Genomic DNA, 22,569 nt, shown 5'->3' on the forward strand with positions numbered 1-22,569 from the left:
TCGCATTTAAAATATTAGTAAATAAATATATAAAATAACTTTTATTTCTAGCTTCGCATTGCATTACAATATTACAATTTTATTTGTTATGATTTGTTTAATTTAATTTAAACTGTTGTGAGACATACTAACATTAAATAATTTCACGGTTTAGACTCACTTGCCACGGTTTTCACGGTTTAGGCTCTCCGAAACATGTCGCGCGAGTGACTAAAACAAGTGAGTCTAAACCGTGAAATTATTTAATATGTGTTTAATTGTGTTTTATTTTTTACTTAATTATTTTACTGAATTATTATCTTTTACAATTTGACGATCGTTTTGTGAGTTCATGTTATTTAGAAACATTGTCACATTGTCAAATATCATGTAATTTCTAATAAGAAAAAATTAATCTATCTATCAATAAAAAAATAACAATAATTATAATCTTCTAGAGTATTCATTTAGTAATAATCTTTAGAAAGAATTAAAATGTCATGCATAAAATTATTTAATATTTTTTTAGCCAGGTGCCCATTTATGGGCAAAGGCCTTTTTCATTCTTTTCCAACTTACCGATCTTTAGCCGTCCTCGTCCATGTATCGCCTGCAACTTCTACGATGTCCTCGCTCCAGCAAGTATTCAAAATTAGTAGGAATAAGAAACCGGACAAGTGCGAGTCCGTACTTTTTAGTATTTGTCGTTATAGCGGCAACAGAAATACATCATCTGTGAAAATTTCAACTGTTTAGCATATCACGGTTCATGAGATACAGCCTGAGATACAGACGGACAGTGGAGTTTTAGTAATAGGGTCCCGTTTTTACCCTTTGGGTACGGAACCCTAAAAAGGAAAATATTAGTAGGGATTATAAAGTATTTTAGGGTTTTTAAAAATAAACTGACCACCAACACGTAAACTCCTAAATTTAATATTAAAATTGTATTGATTCTCACTGTCCTTGTCTAATATCAACATGTACACATACAATTTATGGCTATTGAATAAATAAATAAAATAATAATAATTTGAAAGTGAAAATAAAGTTACCTAGCCATCAATGAAGGTTAAATTGGGCGAATTTTTATGTTGTAATTTTATTGGATCTGCAGAAGGGGCGTAGAGTAAACAAGTTCAGGTTTAATTTTTTATCTCGTATCTCCTTTGTGGGAGTGAGTTGGGTTATTTATTTTCAGGGATGATTTGCACGAAATGCAAAATTATTTTTAGGCGCGTTGATACTTATTAAGGGGTTTTCTTTGTGCAGAATAATAAATAGTAGACATTCAATTATGGGCTGCACAGCAGGGGAGAGCAGAGTTCGTATACGGGAGGTACTTTAAAATACCTACATCATTCATCATTCCATTCTATTAAGTATCATTTTGTCAGCGTGATTAACTGATTAATCACGCCATACCTATATATTAATACCTATTTGTATATATGTACTATACTTCCATGCCAAATTACTAATTTCTAGTACTAACAGTATCTGAGCTAAGTCGGCTAAGCCACGGACAGATGAACTAATATGTCAAAATTTTAAAGCTTATTAGTAACTTCGTAACCCTAATCGCGTAAAATTAAGTTTTATAATTTACTTCCGACGTTTCGAGGACGGCGTTGTCCCCGTGGTCTCGGAGAAAACTGGCAAAAGTTGACATCAACATCTAGGCGCGCGAAAAAGTCCCGTCGTTGTGAATAATAAATAATAATGAGTAAAAATCGTGAAAGTATAAATCAGTATGTCATAACCCTAAACCAGGATATCTCAGTTTCCGCGTTCACAAGCGTGCAAAGCGATTTCTCTCATGCGGTAATGTTTTAGTCCTGGCCCTGTTGCTGCAGCTATCCGAGCGTACGAGAGAGCTCGGTTCGTACTAGCCAGTTTAAGAGGAACTCAAATAAGTGCGAGTCGGACTCGCGATCCAAGGGTTCCGTACATTAGACAATTTTTAACAATGTGTTTTTTATGTGAAACGTGAGTGAAATGTCTATAAACTAAAAAAAACTATTTTTAGTGTTTTTTTTTTTTTTCAAAACGCAGATCCAGTAGTTTAGGAGTTCGGTGATAAAGAGGGGGGGAGGGGGAGGGGACGTTACTTTTTTGCCCATTTTCTTGAATTAACTTCTAAACTGTTTATCCTAAAATTATAAAAAAATATATTCGAAATTCTTATAAAAAAAAATTATACCACGTCGGTGGCAGTCAAGCATATGGCCCGCCTGATGGTAAGCAGTTACCGTAGCCTATGGACGCCTGCAACACCGGAGAGATTACACGCGCGTTGCCGACCCTAACACTCCTCTCCCTCGTTGAGCTCTGGCAACCTTACTTACCGGCAGGAACACAACACTATGAGTAGGGTCTAGTGTTATTTGGCAGCGGTTTTCTGTAAGGTGGAGGTACTTCCCCAGTTGGGCTCTACTCTAGATCTGGAATGACATCCACTGTCCTGTGCCCTACCACACAAAGCGAGATGTCATTCACAGTGCCCATACCTCTCTTTTGGACGTAGTTTAAGGACATATCCGGGTCCAAATGAGCTCTTTCATTTGATATGTAACATGATATAGTTTGAAAAACTTTATTTGTTTAATTTTCTCATTTACCCCCCTAATTAAAAGTGGCCCCCATGTTTAAAATTCATTTGTTTACGTTACATATCCGTCTTTGCGGTCACAAACTTACATGTGTGTCCCAAATTACAACGTAATTGGTCCAGTAGTTTTGGAGAAAATAGGCTGTGTCAGACGTACAAGTGATCCTATAAGAATTCCGTTTTTTTCTTTTTGAGGTAGGGAACCCTAAAAAATTACACCTTTTGTCGACATAATTAGCAGGTGGTCACCTTTGGGCGGATTGTGAACTTGATCCCTCTCCGCTTAGCACTTTGGGCGGAGCCTTATCTAGCTCGTTTGTCACCCGCTCTTTAGTCGATACACCAACGCTGTTTTACGTTAAAGTGTCGACCTCTGGAGTTGCATGCGCCCATAAGACGGCACAATCTAGTTTCCCATTAGGGCTATGTTTTCTTTTATGGTTGCATTTTAAACAAAAGCGCGTTCCGTTCATCCCAAGATTGAGATGCTATTGAGTATTGACACTTGACAGTACCTAATGTCGTCACAAATGTATTGATTAAACCTCATAATGTTATTATGAACACTTTCTGTTATAAAAACAACGCTCGGTGCTTGGTAACGCTTGTGAACCTCGCTGGCCGGGTGCTTAGCACTTTGGGCGGTTCCTTATCTAGCTCGTTTGTCCTCTTTAGCCGATACGCCCGAGCGAGCTCAATGCTTTTAATATTTTCGATACAAGATAACTTCCACTTTACGGCTTGGCGAATTTTTGACTGTTTTTATTACATGCACCCGAGTACGAGTTAAATGCCGTTTGGAAGCAAAAAGTGTACCTTATATCGTTGTACACAGTATTTCTATATAACTACTCACCTAAGATTGAAGTCGAATTGCTATTGCGTTTTAATAACTTGGCTGGCCTTATCAAACTCGTTACGATTCGCCTTAGCGAAGCCATAAACAGTCGCGGTTTTAAAATTTGTACGATATCGCTGATGGTATTCTATTTCATAATAAAATATTGAAACTGTAAAAACTAATCGGTAAGAGCTTCTTTATATCCACATAGGAACTAAAAGTACCACTACACACGTGCGTAAACTCATGTTGTTATTTTTAGTTACCTATAGGTACACATACAGGTTAATTTGATGATGTCGGAGATCATACTCTGACGGGTGAATAAATATGAAGGGTAAACTGAGCAACTTTTACTATGGGACCAACCCTGAAAATGTAAAAAAGAACAGATTTTCCGTAAAAGAAACATCGGCACGCGGTTCAAAATTCATGAAACGGCAGTTTTCTCATATTCGGGCTTGGCCCTATTGTATTAGTTGATCAGTATGACCTATACATATTCACCTCTCAGAGTTGGTCATTCTTTCAAATTCCTTCAAGGATCACCATCGCAAGGGTCACAAATGAAATCCAAGCAAAATCCTTACGCGGATCAAAACAATAAGTAATAATAACATATTGAGAACTCGAAAGGAGTCTAATACTTACCGACCGTCTCGAGTGCTATGTCGTGTTATTTCTTTGGAATATTTTTGAAAAGATTTTCCCGGATAGTTAAACCTTCAAAAAGTTTGCCGTAGAAACTCATACTGAGTCGATTTAACTTTGATTCGAATGTACGATGAAAATACTTAAAGAAGTATTTGCTTTTTTTTTTAGGTTCCGTACCCAAAGGGTAAAAACCACTGTCCGTCTGTCTGTCACCAGGCTGTATCTCATGAACCGTGATAGTTAGACAGTTGAAATTTTCACAGATGATGTATTTCTGATGCCGCTATGACAAGATTAAGAAGTACGGAACCCTCGGTGGGCGAGTCCGACTCGACGGTTTTTGTACAATCAGCATCTTATATATCGGAGCGGTCAAGATTCTTAAAATACCTCAACGTGCACTTTAGAGTCTTCATAATGGACGCTTTGTTCTTTGTTCAGATATTTGTAAACACCTCGGCTGCTCCTGTATATCTCATGGCGGCTTTACTTTAGAATTAATAAAATCGTATTAAGTAGTTACAGGTTATTTTCTTACGCAGCGTACTACGTAGGCGAACAACACGCGAACGCGAAACGAAGCGATGCGGCGCGGGGTGAATCAATCCTTATACCATCCAAATTTTAAAGTAATCGAACTAGCTACAAAAATACTTTTTTTTTTTAATTTTTTTTAGCCAAACAAAGGGGATTCCGGGCTTAAAATTTGGTAAAACGATATCTTACAACAAGACATAAACGCACCTGAAAGGTATACAGTTCAGCCAGGGGCAGTTTCACTAGGACTGCGGCCAGACCCTTTATTTCCAATTTTCTCAAAAAAAAACATAAAACCCATAATGTTTCATGCTTAAATATACTTCACGAGCAGATACCTACTATAAGCTGTAAAAATATTTGAGTAACTAATTTAAAATTTTGTAGCACCTTATATAATTTTATTTAATTGATGTATTCGCCGTTATTCAAAAACGCGCTACAAGCCTCAATTAGATATTAATTTGTCCTAATTTGTTATTTTGACTTATGTAAGTATTTGTAAGAAAGGGATAAAAATCAATTAGGTAACTAAATGAGGCTTGTAAAGTTTTATAACTATACTTACTCGTATTTGTCGAAACTCATTTCTCTCACAATAATAACGCTAGAGGGAAAGTCCATTATAAGACTGTCGCCTGTCCTGTACCTGTCTTGTCATGCTAATTATCTATTGGTATGGATGACAGTTATTCTTGCCATTCCAAATCACCGAGAGACACTTTCTGTGAGCTAGATGTCTTCTTTCCTAGAAACTATTCTTTGAATCTTTGGGAAATTTATAATATCAGGTTACTTATTTAAAAACAAAGATTTCGACAAGATTCGAAATCTTGAAGTCGGTTTTAAATTTTCTCATAATGTCAATTAGTTAAATGCCTTAAAATACAAATAAACCAATACTTACGGGTATCGTATTCTTTAAAGTAATTGGAATGTTTTCTTTGTTTCAGGTATGTACGCGATGTACGGAGGTATCTGCGATTACACAATTGTTTTACACCCCAAAATTATTTCCTTTGCCCCTATAATTGCGACACTCGATTCGCCCGCGGCAGTATTTTCATACGCTTTTTACGAGCAGCATAAAAAACAACCCGACCCACAGCTGAATCACAGACAAAGCAGGCTCCACTTGAAATATGAAACGCTGCGTTACCTAATTCCTTCGGCCATTTTCCGAATGGAAAAATTCACTCAGCCAGCAGCCGCAAGCGATTACTCCTCTTTACGGAGTGACACGAGGGTCGGGGGCCACATAAATAATTGAGGGCTTAGAGCTCGGGTAATACGTCAAGTGAACGCTGAAACGCAAATTGATCACGGAACGTAGCTCTTAATTGCGGAGTTTTTCCTTTCCACTGGGCTGTTGCTCGCTTTGTAACTTTTGATTGTATTAGCACTTGCCCGTTCGGGCCCTTAAGGTATTTTCTTTGTTTTTGTCGTAAAGCCACTGAGTTGAAAGTTTGAATTTACATCAATAATAGAGAGCGTGGATGATACGTCAAGTGAACGTTGAAACGCAAATTGATCACGGAACTTAGCTCTTAATTGTAGAGTTTTTCCTTTCCACTGAGCTGTAGCCGCTCGCTTTGAAACTTTTGATTCTATTTGCATTTACGCTATTGTTCGATCGGGCCCTTCTTTGTTTTTGTCGTAAAGCCACTGACTTGAAAGTGTGAACTTCTACGAAGCTGTTCGCACAAAGGCAACGAAATATAAAATAATTTTAGATTGGTTCAAAGCTTAATTGCGCAGTTTTTCCTTTCCACCGGCCTTTGCACGCTTTGTAACTGATTCTATAAGTACGAGTGGTACGCCATTATTTTAAGGCTGAGAGCGGCTTCTTCAGGTGTTTTTTGCCATTGTTTTTTTTTTAAAGCTACCGACTTGAAACCGTGAAGCCATAAATTCGCAGACATTGCTAAGCAACGAAATACAGGGTGGGTTGGTAACAGGACCAAAAATTCAGACGGAGTATGTCTAAATTATCAAGCTAATCATATAAATTTCTGACAGTAGTTACAATAGTGATTTGAACTGTAAAATTATTATAATTTATGTCAAATTAATGTTAAAAAGTTTACTTTAAATGCTGAAACTCGTTTAGTATTAATTCCGGTGAAAAAGTCGAAATATATAATTCAATTCTGTAGCATAATGTCCCCAAGAGTGACCATATGGTGATCCATCAAGAAGAAAGGGGACGACCGCTTCACCGTACTAACGTAGTCCCCATTTTCCTCTCTAGACGTTCACGCTATCGCCATTTGGCAATTACCATGACAATATCTATTAGAGTGCCTACAGCTTAAGATTAATTGGAATTGTGCCGATTTTTTTGTTTTTTAGGTGTACTATAGTAAAATATTGTGTTTTTTTTCTTGCAACTTAAGTAAAGTCGTTGGTTTTAATAATAGGTATATAGCTATCTCCTTTACAAGGCCACCCGTTATAAGATTCTTAAGGGATTGATCTGGCTCTGGATTTGGGAGGCCTAACCGGCCCGGCGGTCAGGTCATAAATCGAGGTCTGCGGATCCCGTGCGCATAAATCGACAATTGTCCTGTCAGAGTGGGCGCCGCCGCACGGTGTATATTAGCCCCCGTTATTTCGTATCTTAAAATTTATTCATATATAATTCAGTTATCGTTTCTTTTCAATAAACCGATGTTTAATTTATTTCCGCAATGCATTTTTAAAGTTTGGGAGGTGAGCGTTTGGCAGGTTTTTTGGCCACCGTGAATCCCTAGCTCGTGTGGAGTTTATTTGCACGTGTTATTTTTGTTTGAATTTTATTCTACTTGAAAATCCACTCGATCTACAGATGTGCACGTCGCGGAAAATTAAAATTGTGTTGTGTTTATATTTTTACAAGGTTATTTTTACAAAAAAAAAATACTTTGAAACTCTTTTCTAGTTGAGGTAGTCAGGAAGCATTTCTACTCCAAGCACTGAGTCGTTTTTTTATGGGAGGCAGTTTTTTTGTCAAAAAGTCGAATTTACCAAAGTTGTGAAAAGACAATTTAATAAGGTATAATATGACTTATGTAATTAATAATAATAAAATGTTTTTAACCGGAGAATTTGGTAGACTGTCAGAAGGCCGTGGACAAAAAAATTTAGGTACTGTGGAATATACCTTACAGGTTGGATAAAAAATAAGTGCATTCCCGTTGCCAGGGAGCTTTTGTCACATACGACCTAATATTATATTGTGTTTGTAATTTTATTATGTAGTTTGATAACCACAAATTATTAAAAAAGTGCTGCTTGAAAATGCACATTCATTCAAAAGATACCACATCATGCGTGGCCGGGGTTCTGTGCTTATTTTGATAGTTTAATTTTAAAATTAAATTAAATAATCATTTATTTTCAGGCATATAGAAGTGTTAGTAACAAAAAAACTTAAATACTAATGTTAAACATAATGTTGTACAGATTTTAAACGTATTTACAGGAACTTTTATTTTAAACGCATTTATTCTACATGGCGTTCAAACTCGATCTCGTATCAAAATTAACGTTAATTAATTGCGCAGTGAACATCAATTAGTATACAGCGCACGGCAACAGCGTAATTCGGAACTTTTTCCCCGAAACAAGAAACAAACCGGTTGTATTCGCGTATACATTTTGGGAATTCCGATTTGATATTGGGGTTTCTTAAACCCTTGACCACCATTGTAGATAACAGTTGAGACGACTTATTACTTGCCTTAACACAATTTGGAATAAACTTATTAAGAGTTAGGGTTCCCCCACATACGTCGACGCGGAATCGGCAAAAGCCGATAGGAAATAGTTATTTGTGCAACAAGAGAGGAAAGTTGGTTTTTCTTGCGAGTGTTTATTTTGAGTCCCGAGAAAGTGAAAGATTCTATAATTGGATCACGAGCGAAGCGAGTTGTTCTAAGTTAAAATCTTAAGCGTAGCGAGGGACTCAAAGACACGAGATGTAAAATAACTTTGCTCTCGTGTTGCACACATAATTTTTCACCTCAGTAGTGAGAACATATTAAAGGTTAAAATGTAATTCGAATTACACAGAATAATACGGAGACACAAAAAAAATTGTACTAAAAGTAGGAAGTGGCAGTTCATGGCTCATGGCCTTCACTAAATTAAAAAGCGAATACTTTGTTTCACTCCCTGGAGTGAGGAAAGTCGCACTTTCTTCACTCCCTGGAGTGAGGAAAGTCGAACTTTCCTCCCTCCAGGGAGTGACGAAAGTAGGCTTGTTCGAGCTGCTGACTACTGAGGTGAAAAATCTTTATGTCCGCGCAATAAGAGCGACAAAGTCGTCGTTCGGGTCGGCTCGTATCGGCCGGCGCCTACCGACGCGTCGACGGCTTTTTCGCTCTTATTGCGCGGGCATAAAGCTTTTTCCTATCGGCTTTTGCCGAATGCGTGTCGATATATCTGGGGAGACCCTTACACGATCCCGCCGCCGAAAATCCGCTCTTATACAATCGAAGTTATATACGTACTCATTTTAAAACGACATGCTTATTTTAGATAAATTCGATTGCCCAGTTTGACCATCTGTCATTTAAGTATCTGGAATTCTGAAATGTAAATGTGAGTTCCAAAATGGCAACAGAAAAGTTGTTATTGAGCATCAGTCGTCGTCAGGCTGCGTTTTCACCAGAAATGTGCGTCCGCTATTGAAACTGTCCATTTTGATACAATTATGCGAACATTTCCGAGCATATTGGCTAAACATTAGTTCCCGGGTTCGAGGTTAGAATCTTCATTCTATACTAATTCTCATCAAGTATCTATATACTTCGTGTGACAGCGCTAGTAGCTACCCAAGCCTTACAAAATACTTCATAACTCTGTATCTACAGAAGGCAGTCCATGGTCCGGGCCTACGAGCGACTGAATACCACTTAAGAAAGGTCATAAATCCGTAACAAGCCCTAATACTAACACAACTCCTTTCCGCTCTTCCAGTAATATTAGGTCCCGGCCTCGCAGTTGTTTGCGCCAGTCTGTGCGCCGAATGCAAACATCCCCGACTATTGCGACGTTTCCGTGCAAACACCGAATATGAATCACTGACATTAGGAATGTGTAGCAAACGTTCAGTATACAATATAACGCGTCTTTAGAAGAAATAAGCTTGATTATTTGCTTGACGACTTGTTTTTTTTTTATCAATCTATTTTATTTTTAATTCACCGAGTGCATCAAAGCCATACTAAAGCAAGAATTGTAAGTAATTAGTAACGAAAACTAGTACCCGACGTAGATATATGTTACTTGAATGTCCATGTCAAGTTTTATGTAATTTATGAATTAAGCATATCGTATAAAAATGAGAGCGTAACTTCGTTTTTATGGCGGCGGCTAGGTTCGTGTGGCTCTCAATGATAATAAAATTGTGTCGCTTAACTTCAAACTCGGGTAAATCCATTCGACCCTCTTAGGAAATACCCTACTACTACTAATTGTTTCAACGATTTAAGCGTGAAGAGGTAACAGACAGACAGACTTACTTTCACATTTATAATATGTATTATAATTCATACATGTAATAGTATTAACATAAAGAAAAAAATTATTAACCAAAAAAAAAAGGCATACCATCAGATCCACAGCGCAGGCTTCGTCACATTACAATAAGCTCATCCACCTCAGGTTTCGTCAAAACAGAACGTTCGTTCGTGAGATTTATAATATTAATAAGGATGATGAGTAGCTCGAGTCGTGTTATTTGCTTCATCTAAGGCTGAGTGGTCTACGACCCAACCTAACCTCTTTAATCGACGTTTAAAACTCGTAACTCTGCCACCGCCCGTACTATAGCTTCTTCACCGATCCTATCTACTTCATTTACATTTAAATAAACCAGGCTATGGCTCAATCTAATTTACCACTTTGTTGTTGGCACGGGGCCTATGTTTACCTGTATACGAACGTTTGTGTCTAAAATGTTAAATTAAGTAAGGTTTACACGAGCTTAGTGCTTTGTGCTAAACGCTTTGGCGCAATCCCGCATTGTTACAAGTGGCGAGTAGCTAGCAAACATTAGTACGAGGTATCTTAATAGAAATTGTGATTAAGGTTAACGTGGTAAAGATCGGTATATAAAATTTATTGCAGAGAAGACCGTCAAGAAGTCTCGTATACTTTTCTGACACAGTCTGAAAGCTAGAGGTCAAATTTGACTTTGCAAGATTTGACCTGGGGCCCGTTTATCAAAAGCTTGTATAGGTTGTAATACAAGTGGAAGTCCCTTTTTGACAGCTTTTGTTAGAAAGGGACTTCCACTTGTATTACAAGCTACAAGTTTTTGATAAACGGGTTTCCTGTACATAGATTTGACCTGTAGCTTGTAAAATAGGTTTTTTTGTAGTTATTGTTATAGTATTTTATTTCCGCATCTCACTTAGGTTTTAATACAAGTGGAAGTCCCTTTTTGACAGCTTTTGTTAGAAAGGGACTTCCACTTGTAATACAAGCTACAAGTTTTTGATAAACGGGCCCCTGTACACAGATTTGACCTGTAGCTTGAAAAATAGTTTATTTTGCAGTTATTGTTATAGTATTTTATTTGCGCATCTCACTCGCACCAATACGTGTACTAGTAAAATGCATAGCACTGGCGAGTGATGTCAAAACCAAATCAAATTGACATCAATTGACCTTCTGATACAGTGAGAAAAACTTTTCCATTAATATGGTTTGTCAACGTTTTCTGACATTTACATATAATTTCATCCTGGCTTGTGAAAACGTCACTATACTTCGTTTTAAAAAGGTAAACAATCTTGACGTGTTTTTTATTGAAAATTATTGACAACGCTTTTTTTAATTACTATATATAATTATGAAATCAAAATTATGTAAATTATCGTATATGATTTATAATTGTTATCTACATATTTGCTGTCTTATTTTTCAAAAGTGTTTTTTAATTAAAAGACACGTCAAGATCGCTTACCTTCTTTCTAATGCTAAAAAAAAACCGGCCAAGTGCGAGTCGGGCTCGCGCACGAAGGGTTCCGTACCATAACGGTACTACCATTACGCAAAAAAACGGCAATTAAAACACGTTTGTTGTACGGGAGCCTCACTTAAATATTTATTTTATTCTGTTTTTAGTTACATTATCATCTGAAAATTTCAATTCAACTGTCTAGCGTCTAGCTATCACGGTTCATGAGATTCAGCCTGGTGACAGACGGACTGACAGCGGAGTCTTAGTAATAGGGTCCCGTTTTTACCCTTTGGGTACGGAATCCTAAAAAAACGAGGTAAATATAGAACTGCATTGAGTGAAGACTTCATTGGCGCAATAGGTTTTACAGTTTGTTTACATTTGCATACAGTTTTCTTTACAGCCTAATATTGCGACACGGGCACACGCCCGTACATACACGAACAGTAGCGAATGAATACTTAAGCTCATGTAAATTCAGCAATATTTAATGTTCCCGTGTTTTTGTAAAAGTCACGTCAGTCAGTCCCTGTGTCAACCACTTTGTAGTAATGTTATTACTAATTCATTCGCTGGATGTTTTCGTTTTTTTTTTTCACAAATACTTATTCACCTTTGAATTGCACGGCGAGTTCGTTTTAAATTAATAAAGTAGCTATTTGCAGACATTTTAGAATTTTGCTGTTTTTACGAATGTCCTCAAATTTTTATTTGCGAAGAGGTTCTTACGAAAAAAGCTTTAGAGTTAAAGGAAAAAAAGGACTTAAGTACCTTAGTTATTTACTACTTAATACTTATCTATTTACTTCTTACATAATATGAATTACACACATTAAGTATGTCAAAAGTTTATTTTGCTACCAGCTTTTGTGATTTTATATTGGATTTCTATTCAATATTTCGATCGCTACATTTGTAACTATAATAACTATACTAACGTAATTTAAGCGTAGAAGAAAAGCAAGATGTTGTTTTCATTTTCCCACTACATCACAATTAAATAACATTTAATTTCGTAGTTTTCTCATCCCACCGCAACTCAGGTACTTAATAACATCAAGCTTATTAAAGCTTATCTTCTGTCCAAATCCCGTAAGCAAGTCACGTATAACACAGTTCATAAAGAGCTCCGAAATGATACGGCACGCACCTTTAGCGAATACCCCCTATGGAAACGCCGCGAAAATCGCGATAAGCGTTTTCAACGCACATGTAGGATTCGTCCGAGACGATTCAGCGTAACGTTCCGAGAAATCCCGATCTCGTTACGATAGTTTTCATGTTCGGCCTCGGGCTGGGAACTTTAGCGTTATTCTATTTGCTCATCAGACAAAAGCGAGTTAAAAGCTCATAAGACCAGTGTAAATGCGCCTCTCTTATTACTACTATCCATATAATAATTAATAATAATTTATTTCATTTCAATCTTAGTTGGTAAATACATAGTGGTCGAGTCCTCCTATTAGGTATGAAGTATATATAATCATGGTTAGACTGGCTTAAAGCGTTCGATTTCCCAGTGCTCTGTAAGCGTTGGTAATACACGCTTTTATCGCGGGAGATAGCCACCGCATACACCATCAACACCGTATATCGCCATCGGCGCACATTGAAATCTGGATTCTATTTGGCACGTATCAAGGTTGCTTCACCAATGTTACTATCTTTATAAGTACGAGGTTGTGTACGCTATCTGTCTATATCCCGAGGATGCCTTCGTGCGATGAATTAATTTCGCCCACCGCTATTATATAAACTAGATCGTAATAAAGATACCACCAACTCTTGGTTTTCTCTACAACATCTGTTATTTTGGGTGGTACCCGCAAATTTTCGGTTGGTTTAAAATTTAAGTAATTTATGTAAATTTTTGCGATCGCGATAGTGGGACATGATTCGATTACTGACCCGCGATTGGTGTTATAACACTAATAATGTTAAAATATTGCCAATAATTGATCTAAATTACTGTTATGTGATGTCACAAGTCACAATGCTTAATGCTTTATGACAGCCGGCAATACTTTCAACATCATGTTCCATCGATTCGATTGCCACTTGCCAGGTTTTAACCAGAAACTGAGATTCTAAAACGTATCAATTTCACAGCATTTTCAGAATGAATTGAGTATATTTCATATAATTATGCGCCACTGGTTGAATGCTATCACTATTATTGCGTGGTCCCCATGACCATTATCCATGCATGAATAAATCATTGTTTACAAAGCCCAAAACAAAGGCATAACTTACTTCACCCAAAGCAGTTAGTCTTGTCAGTGTCTGCAATTTGAGACATCGGCATTGTCATAGTTTCCGCCATTGATCTCCAGTACCCGCGGGGGCGTGAAACGGGACGCCATACTTGGGCTTCATTCCAATAGCCATCGCACAGGGCTAGAATTTACATACGTCAGGATTATCCCTGACACGTCAGGACTTTCGGTCCTTGTCAGGATTGCGTGGGGACTTTGGGAGTTTTTTAGAAACCTGAACCAACCTCTAGAAACTAGCTAAATGTCTGGAATTGGCCAAAAGAAAGAGAAGGTTAAGCTGTAGCTACAGCGTATGGTGGCGAGTTAGAGGACTAGTGGGATTTAATGGGCGCTTTTATACTTTATCGTAGAAATGGTAACGGTAAATCGCGGACGACATGGTCCACAATAGTATAAAACCGACTGCATACAATCTCATACATTTATATCCCCTGTTTTATCGTGACGATAAATCGACTTTGCCGTGGATATTGACGTTGGAGATCTTCCAGGAAATGTCAGGATTTTCAGGGTGGTGTCCGGACTTTTGTCAGGATATTTCATTTTTAGGGTTCCATGCCAAAAAAGTACAAAAGGAACCCATGGTGCGACTCTGTCCGTCCGTCTGTCTGTCACATTGCTAAATATCTCGAGAACTACTTGAGCTATATGAACGCTAACCCAGACACATTGAAAGTATTATTTTTGAAAGAGCTCAAGTTGTACATTTAAAAACATTTTTAGTTTTTTTTTTCATAGTGTTTTTTTTTAATGATGGAAAATGTAAAAAATATACCATTTCCCGCCTCTTATCTTCGAAGTTTACCTATGAAAAATCATGAAATTCTTACATAACATTATCATAAATATTACATGAAAAATATAACCACGCCTCTATCACACAATCACAATATAAATTCCTAAGAATTTACCATGTGTAATTTTAAGTGCAATTGTATATTGTGAGATAGATAAATCATATCATATCATATCATATCATATCATATCATCAAAACTTTTTTTTAATCTTCAAAAAACTTTTCCGAATTGAATTTGCAATTTTGCCACCTTTGGGGGGTTTTTATACTTGAAATTTCTACGAGATTACAATTAAAACACCTTCTTATAAATAAAATAAAAATTGTTGAAATCGAATCGCATGATAAAAAAAAATATCTCTGAAAACCCAACATACATACTACCGGTCTCGCAAATTTGTTAGCCGATTTGCCGGTAGGTGGCGCTGTACCTAATAATGCTTAGTATGCTTTTGGTCAAAATAAGTCTTTATAGTCTATGAGATAATTGAAAGTTTGTACAGAACCCTCGGTGCGCGACTTAAACGAACTCGCACTTGACTGGTTCTTTTTTAGGGTTCCGTACCCAAACGATTTCTGTTGCCGCTATAACAACAAATTCGTGCGCGAGTCCGACTCGCACTTGGCAAGTTTTTCTTATGGCATGGCTTGTCCGCCCCGTGTAGGGTGGACACCCCGTAGTACCGAAATAATTTTAGTGTCTAATGTGCGCACGGCTTGATAAGCATAAATGTGCGTGTAAGTGCTTAGAGCTTAAGTACCGCTATACTAGTTGACGTGAGACGAACGTTTGCCTGAAAAGCAGAATAACAGGCCTGAATTTACGGCCCTGACAACAAGGGGAATATCTGAGTTGGTGTCGAGATAGGCTCATGTGTTCCAATCAGTCATACGCTAAGCCCCGTCGCGCTGGTGTAGAGAGGACTTTACAAGCACTTGTTCCCGTTATCTATACGGTACGTCTAACATCAATTTGACATTGCGAAGGCAGTCGTGGTAAGGCTACTGTTACGAGTTGTGAACACTACAAGGTAGGTATACTTCAGTTATGGATCAGTACATACGCTTTGCTTAAAGTTTGTTTAAATTGATTTTTTAATACCACGTCGGTAACAAACAAGCCCACGGCCCGCCTGGTAGTAAGTGTTTACCGTAGCTTATGGACGCCTGCAACTCCAGAGGTGTCACATACGCGTTGCTAACCATTTAGAAAATCGTACCCTCCTTTTCTAATAAACCCCAAACAGTACCTTGAAAGTCTCTGCTGTGAATTCATTCCTCAGTTGAATTTACCGATTCATTCAAAAGTTCTCCTGAACGAAATTTACATTTTGGAAATGGAAAATTTCGATTCCCATACAAAAATATGAGAATTTCAGAAAGTCTTCCATGTGGAAATTTTGCAATATTGGAAACTTTCCGACGGCACATGGCACATTATTAATTGAATTATCTTTACACCGTTTCAAAATTGGCAGTTTTACCCGCTGACTAAGGGCGGGTTGCATAAACCCGCTTGCGAATATAAAGTTTCGTTGTAATAGGAAGTTTCATAGTTTCCCACTGAACTACTAAGCTAAGTTAATCAGTCAGTCGTTCGTGATTGCTGCAAGTTAGTTGTGATTTGTGAGCGATATTTGACAAAATACTGAAATGTAATTTCTTAATTGGACGTAATTTAGTGAAAAGGATCTATCCTCAAAATTTGCCATTTAAATGAATGACTTTTTTTTTTGACAGAAAGTTCAATTGACAGATTTTTATGGATTGGGTCCTTTTCTTGTATGCTTCGTGTTTTAGAAAATATTCAAAAATAGCAAATTTTACTTTAAAAGCACGCAAAACTTTATGATAATTCGACCCATTTTAGTGTCATGTACGGATTGGTTTATAGTGTCACTGTCCATACGGATTTGCAATCACGCATACTAAATTAGTCAGACCATCTAGAACGCACAAATGCTCTCTGCGGTAATCGGCGTCATTTGATTGATAATTTTGTAGCTAGAAACCAGATTGTATGCAGTTTGATGTACCTGAATTTAAATTCGTCTGGGGGTGTATTTTCCCTTTGGTTATACCTGTCTCTGGCAGCGAAAATCTGTCGTGTCGCATCAGGTCTCGTTTTATAACTGAATCTACCTTATATCCGTTTTAATTTAGCTTTTCAAAATTTACTCTTAGTTCTCTAAAATATACGCGTAGAAGTTGAAAACATCATGCTATTTGGAATTCGAGGACATAGTTCACTGATGACAGCATCTATTTCCCAAAGAGCGCAAAACGCCACCACACTCGTACCGCAAAATTTTCGCCTTAAACTTCATAATCGTAGCAGAAAATTGTTTTAGACGCATTTTAAAAATCAAATGCTTTGATTCGTTAGAAAAGCTATTAATGCCAACGTCAGCAGTAAAATCAATAAGACTTTAGAAGTGCCATCCCATTCCGTTCGCTCGTCAGTTTTACGGCGAAAGCAAACCGCGCGCTAGGTGAATGGAAACTAGGCGAATAAAAACCGTTACGAGTGGCGCCGTGACAGAAACAATGTAAAATCCAATTTACCGAATTCCCCGGGCGATCAGTGTGTGCTTTATCTTCTCCACTAAAACAAAAGGTCATAGCATATGAGAACTCTAATAACACATGCGACTTTTCAACCTACGAAGTGGTTATAGGCTTTCGCAGTCCGGAAACTCGCCTGCGGTTTAACTTTACACAATCAATCAGTGTTTTGAAGATGAAACCGATCAGCCGCAGTACTCGAGGGTACTATGTCATTTTCACTGTAACAAATGCTGGAATTGAATCTAAAGTTATTGGTTTATAGCGCACGAGCGGCGTGGGTGAATAAGGTCAAAATACAACGGGTAGGTATGTCATGAGTCTTGACTATCTCGGAATGTCATCCCATGAAAGATCGTTGGGTATTGGATGGAGTTTTCGCTCGGTCAGAAAATATAGACACGAAAAGGCGTATAATTAAAATGATTGCGTTGGAATGTTATAGATAGACCATCATAGGTGCGACTACCACAGCTCCGATTAGTATTTAATGACAGAATAAGAGCATAAAATATCTTGCCCTCAAGCAGGGCAAGCAAAGATGCAATTAGGTAGTAAAAAGTCTACGATTAGTAATGGCTTTCATGAATTCCAATAATGTTTCGATAAGGCGAAATGAAGCTCTAATTATTGAATTATGTTTTGTAATGTCGTATAATGGGCTGCAAAAGAGGGATACATTGGACGGACGAAGGTACGACAGCAAAAAGAGAGTACGTGGTCCAGTAGCCTTATTGCAAAAGCTTGCCAAGCATGAAGGCTGAAGAGAACCAGTATAGGTGCTCTCATATAACGTGTAGTTGTCACAGATCTTTTTAAAGTGGCACCTAACCCAGCTTTTACACGCTAACCTTTTGTGAATGCAAGGCGAGCGTGTCATCTGCCGACCACCGACGACAATCGAACACAACATGCAACATGATTAATGTGGAACGTTTCAGCCCACTTTCCTTAGAAAAGTTTTTGCTCCCATTTGGCGTGTTTGCAAAATATTTTCATGTTATTTTTGTTTTTTGCAAACATTATATCTTTTAACTTTTTACCACAATTACAAGAACATGTGCAATTTTATAGTCCTATACAAACTTTATGGTAACAATAAAGCAATTTTACTGGACGATGCTTGACGAAATATAATGCAAAATATTGCAAACATAATATGAACAGATAAATATGTAATTCATATTCATATGATAATTTTTGAAGAAAATGTAGAAAACCTCTCATCTCGATTTTCCGACGAGACAATCGGGTGAAAATTCACGTCGGGTGCGTTTATGTTTTGTAACTACGCCAATTTATCAAAAAAGCGTTTGATGGGATAATTACCTGAAACATTTTACCTTATTGCTAATACGGAACCCTGATACATATGATTCAACAATGCTAAGACCGCAAAAACACCGCGTTTATTCAATCCACACCGAGCTTTCCGCTAAAAACATAATGTTAACGACGAGATAAAAGGCAAATTAGAAATGCAGACTTATTCGATAAAGATAATTGTGAAAGGAAAGACGACGGGAGGTAATGTTTTATGTAAGGTGCAGTATTTCATTAGGTTTGATGTCAAAGGAGCCGACGACGTGGGATCAGAGTGTGTAGTGTTCGGGACAAATTGGATAAATCCGAAGTTGCTAGTGACGTATTTAAAGTAAAGCGCTCCCTATACTCCCTAAAACAAGCCCCTTCTATAACCCGGCAGTTCTGATTCAAAGTCGAGCCTAGGGGCAAAACTATCATTTTATGGTGAGAAACAATCAGTTGACAGGCTTTGCAAGGCAATTCTCTGCATTGACAGTTTTGCCCGCTAGGCACGACTGTATATGTGACGGGTAAATTTGTTCTTGTGTTTAGACATTGACGTCTCCAGTTTCTGTTTCTTTTGAAAGCCCTGTATCGGACAAAAGTCGGGTATTTTCTTGGTTAGCCTAAAATATGTATCAGTAAAAGGGCGCGTTGTTATTTCGCGCGCGTGCAGCCAAATGTATTGTTAAGCATGTGAAGATTTATCTACTCACATCTGAGTGATGTACAATGAAATGTCTGCAAAAACCCGGGCCGGCATCCTTCGTCCGCGCGGCATCTCGCCGATGACGTATCGGGCACTCGAGCAGCATCCATCACGCGCCTTCGCCTGTCCGGCGACATAAACGTTGCCCTTATACTTATAATAACCGACGGCGGCGACGGCGTTCGGGGAAAAAACTGCATAAGCATGGTTTTGATTGACAAGCATATCCGGAAAACGAGTTTTTTTTACTAGGATGGCGAAGCGTGCGACTTACTGACGCTGTAAACTATGGATGCTAGTAATTGCGTGTGAAGGTTCAATGTTTTTACAATTTTTTGGACAAATACAAGTACATCGCTGAGACGAAGGGTAAAAAATTATACGAGTAAGTAGGTGACCCAGGTAGGTAAGTATTTATTTTTTCGTTTAGGCTGAAAGGTCAGTAGTTCAATTTTAAAAGAGGCAAGCCGGTGGAAATCGAGTTCTATGGACGCGCTATCCATCTCATTGCTATTAACACAATATCTACATATTCGGGAGCTTAGAAAAGTAGTAAAAACAGTTGCAGGCGGTTTGTTCGTTTATGGCACAGAAAATAACACTAAATCAAATATTTTGACTGTTTGAATAGCCCTTTACGTTTATAATTCATTTCACCATTAACCTCATTTACAAACTAAACGTCTAGAGCGCTTACTTGACACTGAAATAACGTCGTTATCAAGCATCTCAACAAAATAAAACAGCACTTACGCCTAACGAAGTATTCTCACGCTTAGCATTAACAGCCAAGCGCCGTTTTAGGCCATTTAGTATAAAGTGTAATTGTACAAAAAGATCAAAAACCATTATCAATTTATTTATTTATATACTTAATAGCTAAAAGGGAAATTTCGTTTCTCTTAGGTATTCGTTGACTGAGTAAAAAGTAAAAACATTCCGCTCACAGCCATTACGAAAGTTTTCTGTTTATTTCCCTTAAGGACAACATTTTGAGATCATTCGAAAGAACATTAAATAATCGAATGGCCATCGGATAGCAACTGTTTCATAAATAATTTTGTTTTTAACACTAGGCAAGTAGAAATTATCATTTGCGGGTATTAAAACTCCATACATCACTTACTTTTTTGAATAGGTTCGGGTTAGTCTTTACAAAAACACACATTTCAAAGATATACAGTGATGGCACTGTTAAGTGTTGTAATAAAACCTTGTGCATAGTTTGGTTGTTTTCATGCCACTTTAGTTTGCTTTTGCGAATCCACGGAGACGGATCGGATGGGGATTCAAGTCCAGGTCCGAACCAGCAATAAGAGCGGAGTTTTTACTAAAATAAATCGCCTCGTCTACTTTTAGAATTAAAAATTAAGTTACGGAAAATAACTATCGGGTTCATATTTGTTTAATGTGTGGATGGCCCACCATTTTTCCGAGGGCTACTTATTTATTAAGATTTAAGTTCAACTTAAGCCACACCGTATATGAATCTATTTGATATAGTGTGGGGAGGGATCACATGGCGGACGGCTGTATATAGGCGGTGGGTGTTTGCCAAAAATTCAATATTTCCGGAGCTCTGTTGAAATAGGTCTCTATTTCTAAGGCCAGATCTAATGGCATAAATATCTTCGACAAATTAAGCTGCGAAAAATAAACAACTGGATTTACATTTGTTTAATTTGCGTTTTTTTTTTGGAAAATTAGAATTTGTAACACTCGCGAAATAGCCCACCCTTTTCCGGGCACTAGTTATTTATTATGATTTAAGTACACTTAAGCCGAGCCGTAGAATATAAATGTGTTTAATGTAGTGTAGGGATCAGATGTCGCCGGTAGTTGCCGGCGGGTATTTACCGAGATCGTTCCGGTGTTCTGTTAAAATAGGTCTCTATTTCTATGCCTAGGGTTCTAAAGGATTAAATTACTTCGTTGATTTTTGAAGGTTAAATTATGCTATGAAAAATAAGCTACCTACTGGATATAAAATTGCTTAATGTGCGGCTGTTTTGATAAATAGTGTGCTGGAAATTGTTAATGTCAACCCTTTTAGAAACTAAAATAATAATTAGTTATTTGTAAACATGTCTGCAATTTTTTAAGGTCTTCTCTAGAATTTCAAATTGCTCACAAATTTAAAGAACTTAAGTGTCCACTTTTAACTAGTCAAGAAAACTAAATGTAGTCCTAAAGAAGAGAAATCCATCAGGTTCAAGAATTTACCTACACTGAGTGTAACTATATGTATCATCCCTGTAATATTAATTTGCCGCCTGGGGTGCTATTCATTTCCTTAGTGCAAGGGGCAGCCTTTTTATTGACCATGACCATCCAACTCTGCCTACAATTTGACTTATTTACTTGCCAACTCCCAACTCGGTAAGAGCTATGGACGCCTCTTTCCGGTTTTTATTGCTAAAGTTCGCCTTTCATACGTGTGTTGAAAAGTTTAAATTGTTTTTCGTGTTAAACTCTTATTGTGCTAATTTTCCTTGTTATTAACAATCGCTTTTCTTAGAGTTTAAGTGTTTTAGAAATCGAGTAAAATGCTAGTTAAAAGGTCTTATTAACAAAAATAAAAGCATAGAAGATCCTACTGCTGTTATAAATAATACAAGTTATATACAATAAATATAAACAAAACCATATTTATAGCATTGTGTATATGTAATAGCAATCTCGTAATAGTGATAATGCTCAAAAACATATTGAATGGGATACCTACTACCTATACCTTATCTACAAATTTAATGGACACACGACACACTATAAAACCTTAGTCTAAAAAACAAATCACTATATTTGCAAAAGATCTCTAGTATCTACAGGATTAAGCTGTAAGTATATAAAGCATGGACAAAGGAAGTAAATTATTCACTAAAAAGGCGGAATACTAGGTAAATTAGAGCATTAGTCTGCAGGTCGAGTAAAAAACAACGTAGCTGAAGCCTTTGGCAGTGTGCCCGTAGGACTGTTGGTTCCAAGGCGTGTATTCCTAGTGCCTGCGAGCGCTGGCGAACCGTGTTATTCGTGTTCATGGGCCTGCCAGTGTAATGTGACCTAAAAAGCCATCTACCAGCCGGAAGACGTCCACCGCTGAGCATAGGCCTCTCCGAGAATCTTTAAAATTCCCGTTGGCGCTCTGCCCTTATTCAACGGTTCCCTGCTATCTTAAACACATTTTCGGATTACCTTGTGGCTTTTCACTGGCTGCCTCCACCTCCATCCCATTGCAACTATATTCTGACAAACCTTTGTGATATATCAACTTCCTTAGTATTCTTGCGACTCTATAAGGACGTTGCTTAAAACAGAAGGTGGTCTTAGACTGGTAGGACCCTTT

The 22,569-nt window shown here is 37.5% G+C and overlaps 2 protein-coding genes across 2 annotated transcripts in view; one reads left to right on the plus strand and one right to left on the minus strand.

The window, feature by feature from the left end:
- Nucleotides 1–18,988, minus strand: part of LOC134743454 (bone morphogenetic protein 1) — a 477,569-nt gene extending 458,581 nt beyond the window's left edge. The window contains exon 1 of the mRNA XM_063676882.1: nucleotides 18,982–18,988. The gene's annotated coding sequence lies outside the window, so the exon portion shown is untranslated. The remainder of the gene's footprint in view (nucleotides 1–18,981) is intronic.
- Nucleotides 1–22,569, plus strand: part of LOC134743460 (mannosyl-oligosaccharide alpha-1,2-mannosidase IA-like) — a 154,067-nt gene that overhangs the window by 36,390 nt on the left and 95,108 nt on the right. The gene's annotated exons all lie outside the window — the stretch shown is intronic.

This window comes from Cydia strobilella, chromosome 8, assembly GCF_947568885.1.
Source record: "Cydia strobilella chromosome 8, ilCydStro3.1, whole genome shotgun sequence".
NCBI lineage: Eukaryota > Metazoa > Arthropoda > Insecta > Lepidoptera > Tortricidae > Cydia > Cydia strobilella.